Raw genomic sequence first — 12,156 nt, 5'->3', positions numbered from 1 at the left:
ACCACAAAATATTATTACAAAAACAGAGGTTTTTTAAAATTTAATTCCATGATTACATTTACACTATATAGCCTATGTAACATTTTAATTGCATATGTAAATTTCATTAGGTGTAACCAAAATAAAGTAGAACATTGGTATCCATGTTCAATTACTGGAAAATAAATACGACAGTCGACAAGTTTATAAACTTACAAAAAGTGTAAAAAAGGTAAAGATAATTTCAACTCAACATGAAATGAACAACATGAAACGTGAAATTCGTTTATTCCAAGGGAAGAAATTAAAGTGAAATAAAAAGTTTTTTTATCAATAATATCTTATGAGATGAACTAATCAAAATAATGTTAGCAGAATTGCCACACCACGTGCAATTTTTCGATGAGAGATGGTTGGGTTAGAATCATAAATGTTAAACTTACAAAAACAAATAAAAGAACAACACGTACATTATCCTGTAACAATTCAAAGGATTTATAATGAGATAAAAAATCAAAGGAAATCATGTTAATACAAAATAAAATACAAGAAAAATAAACAAAAACTTACACCAAAATAATCCACAACGCTTTGGTACACGAATGATCATTAATTCGTTTTGTAATTGTTCCTTACGAATCAGTTGAACCCTCAGTAATACGTTACTGAGTTCGAACGTTCTGAGTTTACTTTTATACATTTATACGATGAAAATAAAATCTTGCTTGCAGTCAGTCGCTGTGCAAGGCATTAATTACTCTTTTCTTGTAACATTAGGCTCATTTAGAAACCAAGTATTTTGCAATACAATGTGTTTAATTACTTTCATAAATAGCAAAAATTCGTTCCGCAATTAAAACTTAATAAATTATGTTTGATCTCAGATAATGATTTCTTTAAAAAATTTAGCGTACTTATAAATATTTCTTACTGTACACAGTGAAAAAATGAGTAATTTATACTTGTATTCATAGATTATTATTATACTGCCTCCATCAAGTGAGTTATAAAAAATTAATGACCACTAACCGTCCACCGGTGGTGGGCGAAGGGTGGGAAGAAACTGGTCGGAGGATAGGTCAATGGTTGGCAGATTTTTTGGTGGTGGGTGGGTGGAAACCCAGAACAAATTTAAGATAATATTTAATGCACGTTTATGAAGAGAATAAAAAGCTCTATAGTCAAGCTCGTGAAATAATAACGATTATTACGATTTAAGAAGCAAGAAGCTATGAAATTCGGAAAATTAGAAGATGACAAACATTTAATATGCATTTAATTATGGGAAGAAAGAATTACTGTAGCTGCGGTTGTGGAATTTGAAGGTCACAATTCAAAGACTCCGAAAAGAAAAACATAATCTTAAATCTAAATCGCGGTCATGCTCATTCTCTATTGATGAAATTGGACACAAATTTTGATGGATACTGTTACCCACCTGCAACCAAACGGACAGATAAAGATTAGCAAGTAGGAGAAATATAATAAAGTAATCAGGGAATTGTTTAAATCGAGATGTCCGGCAAAACCGTTAAATATACCTTATTCGTTAACGACCAGCCCGCACACGCTAAAATATTTGTATAGACCACAATCTCCTGTGCCCATCACCAGCACACCTAATGATGATGGTTCATATTTTGGGGATTTTGAATCACCAACCCCTTCGGAAGCGGCCGCACAAACGATATCGACAGGATATATACCTTTTTCACCGAGCTATATACCCTTTTCGCAAGCAGAAACAATACAGCCCAAGTCTCTAGCTGTCACGAGACGCGAGAGATCCCGCAGCGCAGTACGTGAACCTAAACGCCGTAACCCCAGCCCTTCTGATCCTCAAGATTGTTCTCGCCGTAGTAAGAAACCGTCACCGTCATCAAAAAATCAGGGACCCTAGGAGATTACCAACAGTGTCGCCTCGAGAAGGTACGAGACACCCAACACCCAACACGCCTGCGGTAAGAGATCCGATAGACACGAAATCGAACGCGCCCCTCAACTCCCCAAACGTTGGAATTCTGTACAGTTACCGTGAGGGTGCAGGCAATTGTTGGACAAAGAAGCTTCTTTACCGGAGGATAAACATTCGCGCTGAGACAACGATAACAATCAATCCTCGGTAGTTCATATCCGAAAAAAAGGGGAAAGACAGACGTACGGATAAATTATAGGACGAATAAAAAGCTCCGGAGACAGAGCGAGATAAACCTTCCACGTTTTGAGATAAGCCGACGAAAAAAATATTTTATGACGACGACAAGATGGCGGTTCAGTTCCCACCGATTACGGATTGATGAGTTACGATAAATCTAAACCGAATTACAGCTAATGGGACGATCCCAACGAATTGGTCGATCGATTGTGCAACTTTTACGATGAATACTATGCTGGCTATACGAGCGTTTAAAACGAAATAATCTCGATAATTCAAGAGCTAAGAGAAATTGGGGGTCATAGAATGATGTATTCCGTTCTGTTGTTTATGTTTCTCATACAGACAACATGCCGAGATTATATGTGGTAAGTGGTGGTAGTTCCCGAAAGCGAACAAAAGGTTCACGAGGACAGCTGGGCGTAGGATTTCCTTTGACCCCGGACTGTGATTATGACATGAAATTACATCTAAAGAAAGGCGGTGGTTCGAAGATCACCTATGACTTTTTTCGGAATTACAACTATCACCCGACCAATAGGGGGTTAGGATTGCAGTATATAATGACGAGCAGCGGCATACTAAACGTTGAAGAGGGTGTAAATAACAGGTTTACGTTTGCGTCCCCCGCAGACGTGAATAATTTGAAACGATAGACTTGAAAGTAGAAATTCAAACTGACAGCAATATTCCTGCAAATACTACGGCGTATTGCGTGGTCATATATGAAACATTAGTAAAATACACGCCACTCACTGGAGATGTGAATACAATGAACTGAAAAAAAATAATAATAACACGACGTACATTACTTACTTTTTTTCGTGACCTGCTTCATTGCTATGCAGTGATGTCATCAAAATCGGTACCGAATGTCATATTGTATCGGTTGCGGTATTGCGATACCGCAACCGATACAATATCGTACTGGAGTTCGTAATGCGCTAACACAGACCAAGTGATCTGGTGATCCCAGACCTGGTGATGTAATTTGTTTATTGTATCCACGTTATAAAAACAGGATGTACATCTGCGGTAAATTCATCTACGTATGTATTCATGCAATCTAATCTACATCCATATTATTTTTATTTTCTGTTTCATTGAGTATTTTAGTTGATCTGATATATATAATCATAACTCCTCTACAGATATCGCAATTAGATCGCATAGTATTCGTCTCCACTACAACGCGGGGACGTGACCTAGTTCTGTACGACATGTATTACATCAGCTCAACACCATTATCCTCTGATAATAAACTACTGCTATTAACTCTGAACTAAACAAATTTAGTAAGATATTAATCGATTAGTATCATTTCGTGTGCATACTGGTGTAGATCAATCTTTTAAAATCGAAATACCAGTTCTCGGCGCAAAAAACTCACAGATATTTTACGATTTGGCGGTCGGCGATCTTGAAAAATCGTTCACGGAATTTAAACGGTTATAAGATAAATCGTTGGAATTGAACACTATTGTAGAATCGAAATATTCATCTTGCATTACAATAGGTACCAACTTAGATTTGTTAGCGTTTAAAACCACTACTATTAGCTCTACACATATATGCAATACGGTATTAATCGATTAGTATCAATTCGTGTAATCTGTGAGCGCTGTATGCTGACCACCAACCGTAAAACGTACCGATCCGATTTTTTTTATAAATACGCGCACAACATACCGGCAACCATACGCCCGTCGCAATTTAGTTACCACCCACCAAAAAGTGCTGCGTTCCGATCTTTCGCTTTTATCGCGGTGCAATACCGTGACAAACATAAGTTCCTCCATGCTTCACCGGTAAATGTATACGCGATCGCATAAGCTGGAATTCCAGCTGATGAAAGGTAACGTATATACGTTACCTAGCCGACGTACATTACTTACTTTTTTTCGTGACCTGCTGCATTGCTATGCGGTGATGTCATCAGAATCGGTACCGAATGGCGAGGTATCACAATACCGCGGTCGATGCAATATCGTACTGGAGTTATGGCAATTAACCACCCGCCATAAAGCGGGTCGTTTCGATCTTTCGCTTTTACTGCGGTGCCGGTGACTTATAGTGTGGTGTCGTAATTGATGACGTCATGGATTAGGTTAGTTCTAATGTCACATAACCTTCGGTAAATTAAATCATGGATATTAATTTTTGATGGGGTCAAAGATCAAGGTTGCGGCAGAAGGGACGTTTCGTACTATTCATCGTATATTTTAATTTTCCATTCGACGACGAAATCGTGCGGATGGCAGTAGTGCAGGAGTAAAAGTGACAGGTAATGAAGGTGATCAGTTAATCATAATCAAGGCTGGAGAAGAAATGGGGTTCATGCTATCTTGAAAATGAGTTCAAAAAACGGTAACTATCATGACAGTGTCAACAACAATAATTTCATGTAATGATAATTTGCAAAATTAATTCCTGGTCTTCTCTCCCAGCCAGTGGTTGTTATCAATAATGCGTCATACCACGATTAACTTCTACAGAAGCCTCAGAATTCAAATGATAACAAAAGTGACATGATTAATTGATTAAAAAAGAACAATTTTACATTTAATAAAGAAGTGTTAAAACCACAATTGTATGGCTTAATTAAATCACATAGAAATTCAAAAATAAAGTATCATTTGATGAACTATTTAAAAAAACAGCAATTGCCTTTGCCTACAAACACACACACACACGCGCGCGCAGAGAGAGACCTGTTCTACTCACTCTTTCTCTCTCTTTCTAGAAATCAATATGGAAATCTGCTCATATTACTTCTTTGATACATTCACAGATTACTCTACAGATCTATAACAAAGATTTATGAAGTTTGCTACGATTTTACTCATGAGTAAAATCAGTCAGGACAGACCAATTGATAAATGACATACCCTTTTCAGAAAACGGAATTACTGCATGCTTTCTTCATGAGACCATGTACGAGGGTAAGTCAATTATTATCCACAATGTAGTTATAAATTTTATTGCAATACAAATAGGAAACTTAAGTCGAGTTGGAGTACTCATAGGGTGTTGACTTATTGTTGTTCCGCTCTGCGATTTTTGCTATTTAGTTTGATATTTTGGTGTTTTTTGTTTGGTTTGTTGGTTGCACATTGTTGGTTAGTGACTTGTGAACGTGCCTGTGAATTTTCGTATGGAATAAGACCATACTTATTAAAAGACGATTTGTCAACTATTCCAGCTGCAAAGAAAAGGACAAAGTGGTTAGTTTTTCTGAATCTTTTTTTATTAGGTATTACATTAGATGGTATTCTCTGTTTTTATTCTTCTCTGCTAATCTCAAAAATATTTACAACATTCTTCATCATTAAACAGATTTGATTATACTTTCAAATAATACTACTTCTAAAAAACTACTGCTTTGAGAATGAGTTATTAATGCTTTATTTTATACTGTTATCGTATCTGAGAAGAAAAGATTAGAAGCTTTTGAAATGTGATGCTACAGGAGAATATTAAAAATCAGATGGATGGATAAAGTGACAAATGAAGAGGTGTTGCGGCAAATAGATGAAGAAAGAAGCATTTGGAAAAATATAGCTAAAAGAAGAGACAGACTTATGGGCCACATACTAAGGCATCGTGGAATAGTCGCTTTAGTATTGGAAGGACAGGTAGTAGGAAAAAATTGTGTAGGCAGGCCATGTTTGGAATATGTAAAACAAATTGTTAGGGATGTAGGATGTAGGGGGTATACCGAAATGAAACAACTAGCACTAGATAGGGAATCTTGGAGAGATGCATCAAACCAGTCAAATGACTGAAGACAAAAAAAAAAAACTGTTATCAATTTTCCCAAACTGATCAGTGAATATATACTAATGTCTATTTTCCCATACCGTTATTATACTCTACCCAACCTCACTAACCAAATTTGGAAAGATTACCATTAAACCTATCGATCTAATACTCCATTTTAGAATGAGGTATAGTTCAACTACTTTAAATTTGTTCATGTATTTTATGAACGTGCATCATTTTCTTGTTATACAAATGATTTTAAAGTTTTCTTTCCTTTCTGACCAATCCGTACATTTATATTTGGTATAAGCAGATTTATTTGCTGCATAAATGGTTCTCTTAGTTGGTGCTAATCTGATTTTAATATCATCTTTACTTTCCCATTCCTTTGTGATTTTATCATTTAAATAACAAAATTCTCATAATTCTGATATGTCACCTCTTTTCAACATTTTTGAACATCTACCTTTATGTCAGTCATATTTCATTACTTATATTTTTTATCAAAATACTACCAGAATTTATTTTAATTAATTTTTTATTTCCACTACAACTACATCATTAGCTAAATCCTTATTTTTAACCTATATTTATTAAACTTGCTTTTTCATTAATTATATGTACAAGTTAAGAAAAATCATAGGCTGAAGTATTCATGTCCTATTCCTTTCAAAATTAAATCTTGTAAATTTTCTCTTGCTGTTATAACAGTAACTATCCTTCTAAAAATTGTATATATTATTCATTAGCTATACCACAACACAATTTTAAATATCTCATTCCATTTGACATTCTCAAAAGGGTTCTTAATATCTACAAATAAAGTGAGTAGTATATTTAGGCAGATTTATTTGTCTTTAGTGTGCTTCAGTTGATGTATAACAAATAACACATGGAGTTTTATACAGATGATTAAAGATATCACTATACTTTTTTAATAAAATTGAATAGCTTTTTTTGTAAGATAAATAGTCATTATTAAAAAAAAAGAAAGTACTTTTGTACTAATACAATACTACTATTATGAGGTTAAGTTCCAGTTAATCTACATTATTCTGTGCACTGTAGAGTAGTATTCAGTGAAATATGAATGCTTTTGTAAAAGTAACTTGTCATCACTGGTTCTCATTTTAAGAGTTCCTGCAACAATAAAAATTAAAAATATGCATTATTCTATTTAAGTGTTTAACAAGTCTCTGCAGATGGCAAAAGATGGGATCAATCGACAAATGGCAGATAGACCTACAGAGACTGATCCCAGAGATCAGAGATGGCTGGACATGGGGAACTGGGTACGGGTTGAACCAGCTCCTTAACAGTCACAGGTATTTTAAAGCATACCTTTGGGCAATCTGTTTGTAAAAAAATAATAATAAAAATATTAGTAATAATAATACATAATTGTATGATTCTCAATTGTGTTTCTTTTTCAGGATATATTTGTCAAATTACATATTATTAATATTCTTCATTTTTGTATTTGAGTCCATAACATGGATTGCTGTTGGTTTCATTACATGCTTTGGTTCAATAATTATAGCCTTAATTTATGATTATTTTACATACAGCTCATCACATTTACATGTTCTAAAAATGAAGAAAATAATGCAAGCTTCATTATCAGTTTTAATCGCATACATTATTAAAAAATATTTAGATAAATAAGAGGGTGATATACCAGTTCAATATATTTCTTTAAGAGGTGGGATGTTTATATTTGATAACAATAATGATCTAAATTAAATGATAAATACGTACAAGACTAAAAGCACCATTTTATTCACCTTTCTTTTTTGCAGTGTAGATTATAAAATTAAATATTAGTATTATATGAACCATCTAGAATAATTAGTGTTAAAAACATTTTGCTATTTATCAAATCTTTTATAATTACAATATATAAATGTTTAATTAAAATAAAATAAAAATTTATATATTTCAATTTGTGATGATGAATATCTCTCTTTAGTTGGCAGGCATACTATTGTATAACAAAATATATTTTGTCAATAAAGAAGATGAAGTTAAACTTCATTCATCATGATGAAGTAGCTTACTGCTGCAGATACATTCTTAAAAAATGAAACAAACTTTTATACTTGAAAAATATTCATCTCAAAAATTTACAAACGTTTTTATCTTATGGAAAAGTTTACAATTTATTACTGATTTGTGGCATTATGACGAAAGAATTATATGATGGTTAATTTAAAACTTTTAGAGCATTTACTATATATAACTAGCGAAATAATTTTGCTTAAACAAACTGGTCAAAAAAATTAATTACCAATGCAAAACAAAAACAAACTATTTTTTACCTTCTTATTGCTGCTTTGTGTGATTTATTCATAAATTTTTACTGATTTTAACATAGGGAGTAAAAGAAACTTATGTTTTAAAGAATACTTATTTATTAATTTCATATATTCATTTTAATCATACGCCTACTATCTACAAGAAAATGATAATGAAATTGGTTTTTATAGCAGATAATGCTATTCATAGTAGCTGTAGAGGCACAATCAGAATACTACCTTTCCTGCAGCAAATGAGAAGATCAATTTGTTTTTTTGAAGTCTTTTTTTGTGGTCTAGCTTTGAAGCAACACTATGAATGAAATTTTTGTGGATGAATATTCTTCTACCTCAGTCCTAAAAAACTAAACAGCTTTAAGAAACAAAAGGAAAGGATAAGAAATGGATTGATTTTGGTGAGTTAAGTTCAAATTCAACATGAATTTCACCTTCAAAGTCTGTAAATGTTGTATTTTGAAGGTTGGGTTTCAATTAACAACTCAGTTTGAACTAGTTGGCTAGAGTCTATGCACTACGTAAATAAACTATGATCCATCACAACCAAAATACGATCTAAAGCAAAATATCGATCAACAATCACTTTCTGTTAATATATGATTAACTAAATCTTATTTTTATTAGGAAGTTTTTTTTTTGTAATAATGTAGAAGTTAACATTTATATTGACTTTCTTATTTCTAATCTGATAAATAAATTTATATTTACAATAATCTGGGAAGTAAAATAATATAAATGTAAAGTTTACAATATGTTTATAACATTTTCTTTGAGTCTGGATTTTTATTTCCTTTGAATTTTCATTTGGTTTTGAGTACTGTATGACTAGAGAAAAAGAGAACCCACCGGGTTGGTCTAGTGGTTAACGCGTCTTCCCAAATCAGCTGATTTGGAAGTCGAGAGTTACAGCGTTCAAGTCCTAGTAAAGCCAGCTATTTTTACACGGACTTGAATACTAGATCGTGGATACCGGTGTTCTTTGGTGGTTGGGTTTTAATTAACCACACATCTCAGGTATGGTCGAACTGAGAATGTACAAGACTACACTTCATTCACACTCATACATATCATCCTCATTCATCCTCTGAAGTATTATCTAAACGGTAGTTACCGGAGGCTAAACAGGAAAAAGAAAGAAGAAGAAAGAAAGAGAAAAAGAGAAATACAAACAGAATATCTGTGGATGTACTTTCATTGTGTTCAAACTTAGTTTTAATTAAAAATTATCACGTCATCTTACCCAAATTATTCTGCAGATAAAATAGTACCCGAATCCCTGGGACACCTTAAATTACATAAGCTGATATCTAACATTTCAAATCAAACATGCTTGGGAGATATGTAGAATGCATATATACAAACAGATGAGGCCATTAGTAAAAATACAAGAATAACAAATTTCAAGAATAGCAAATAAACATGGTTAGCAGTAACAATAACTGAAATTGCTTGCTCAGTTGTATAATTTTTAGAAATTTTTTTCTATTCTGACAGTTGCAGCACAATGAATTTGTTATTGTTTATGTCCTTTATTGTATGTCCTTAAAACACTTTTTGATTTGTAGTTGAAAGGCCTAACATTGCTTTACTGCAATCTCTTGAAATTAATACAATTTTCTCAAACAAACAGAACGATGGATGAAATAAATCTGGAAAGGATATCCATTCACAGTCTTAGTTAATCATAATTGCTTTATTTGTGTTATAATTTTACAAAAATTAATGAAGCGTTCATAAATTATTGAAGCAAATTATACGATAGACAGTCACAGTCATCTGCGATGATGACTAAAATATAATTTAACACTTCTCTAAAATTTGAGATTATTTTACATTTTTACAGTTACCTCTTCCTCAGTTTTACAAAGTACTATTCACAAAATTAAACATAATTTTCATGAGATACACCTCTAATGTTTTTATTCATAATATTATTATATTTTATTTTTCAAAGTTTTTCATGTTTGAAAGCTCACGTAAAAAAATTTCATCACAAAAATTTGTTGATTACCTTGAATTTTGTGTATGCTTTCAGCTAACATAAATAAGAAGTTCATTATAACATGTTATTTTTCAACTAATACTCTTCTATTAATGAGAGTTATATTTTTATTATTGTAGTCGCATGAAAGTTCACGAATATTATTATTACATCTGTCATTCTTGATATTAATAAATAATTTTTTTATCATTTTAAAATTACATTTAAGAAAAAGTATTTTTAATTATCTAAAATGTCATATACCAAAAGTTCTATTATTGATATTAATAACCGTTACAAAAATTTTTCCATTCATTCGCGGTTGAGTCAACAAATATAACATCATACAATCAATCAAAATAAATTTGCATAATAAATCATCAGAAGTACAGCTCATAACAATTCTCTTGTGAATTGTAAGTTCAACAACAAAAATAAGACTTATTCAGTATAATCTTAAGGTTCAGAAATGTTTATCCAAGTTAGGTTTTATAAATATTCAAATCTGAAAATATGAGATACCTAGATTTTGTAACAAAAGGCAATATTAGTATTTTGAACCATTTCCATGATTAGCTTGTAATAAAATGCACTGCATTTTTTTTAGCATTTGACAGAAGGCCAGTTACTTGAAAATAATCCTATCTGAAAGATAACATTTAATAACATTTTTGAAGGCTATATGTTTTGCATTGACAGCAAAAACAGTAATATTAACGTGATTAACTTGGAATTATATGCAAATAAGGTAGATGTTTAAGTAAGAAAAGGTAAGGAGCCAAATATATAGAGTGTCACATAGTTTTGTAATTTTTATCATAGATTTACACTGAAGTTTCAATTATAAATCTTTCCAACTCTCTTCCTCGGGGATTTATTCATTCTAATCCCCAAAGAGCATTATGTACATTAGTCACCCATTAGTAGTAGGGTAGTGGGTGGAGGAAGCTGGGCAATTAATTGCATTATGTCATCCTCTTTCCAGTCAAAGTTTGGTAAGTGCATGTTGCAGAGAGTAATCTAATGGGTGCTTCATTCTGATTGTGACCTCTGACTTGATCTCATAGATGAATATTACACTTTCTTAATTTAAAATATCTTGGGGAAAATGGGTTTCTTACAGATATATACAAATAGGGTCCAGATCATTTAACAATCATAGAAACTCAAGGATACTGTCAAATATCCTTGATGCTTCACTGCAAATCAATTTATTTATGTAAGAGAATTAATTTCCGAGTTTGCCTTTTGGCCGACCCTTTATCTTCTTCTCCAACCTAAAAATTGCTTCATTGTCTAAAATTATGTGAAAAAGGAGAAACAGTCACCCCTTATGTTGTCTTAAATGGTCTCTCTGGTTTGGTAAGTAAGATCACCTGAGAAGAAAATGGCATCAAAGTCTCTTTAGAGGAGGTTCTGAAAAAATTGCTTTCATAACTGGTTCATCTGGTGGATTATATACCTCAACCTTAGCCTCAATTTTATATGGTTTTTTAGTCTGTCATGTGCACTTTTATTTTCATTCAAAAGAATTTAAAATTTACTCTAACAACCATTGAATGTATTTGTAAAGTTTTTCATGTAAGTAAATACTTAGCAAAACTTCCCATTTGAGAGTCAAGTGAATTTCCACTAAAACCTCAAACACAAGAGTGAAGAAAACACGCAAGAAAACAATGAATGGAATTATTTACAGTAATGGTTATTAAGCTTCTTATGAAAAGTCACAATTTCGTTCACCAAAAAAACATAACTAACATGATAACCAATAAAACAGCTTCGTTATGTAATTTTCTTTATATAATGGTTACTTTTTTTAATGTTTTTTTGGTAGTTATGATTTTTTTTTATTGAGCTAACGCATAACTACTTATTTCATGAACAATAAGAAAAGGCTTATCTTCGCTAAATTACCACCTTCCCTCATAATCACCAGGTACTAAGGTCTGCGTGAACTCTTCTAGTTA

At 32.3% G+C, this 12,156-nt stretch overlaps 1 protein-coding gene across 2 annotated transcripts in view; it reads right to left on the bottom strand.

Annotated features, from left to right (window-relative positions):
- The window catches only part of LOC142332228 (putative RNA-binding protein EIF1AD), a 39,859-nt gene that overhangs the window by 11,153 nt on the left and 16,550 nt on the right, over positions 1–12,156 (bottom strand). The window contains exon 1 of one of the 2 annotated variants that reach the window (XM_075378520.1): positions 550–704. The exons of the other annotated variant lie outside the window; for it this stretch is intronic. The gene's annotated coding sequence lies outside the window, so the exon portion shown is untranslated. Of the gene's footprint in view, positions 1–549; positions 705–12,156 lie in introns of those variants that run through there. 2 annotated transcript variants of the gene reach the window in all.

Source organism: Lycorma delicatula, chromosome 11 (assembly GCF_047948215.1).
Source record: "Lycorma delicatula isolate Av1 chromosome 11, ASM4794821v1, whole genome shotgun sequence".
Lineage (NCBI taxonomy): Eukaryota > Metazoa > Arthropoda > Insecta > Hemiptera > Fulgoridae > Lycorma > Lycorma delicatula.
Note: the sequence above shows the minus strand (reverse complement) of the source record. Positions and strands in the feature narration are given on the sequence as shown.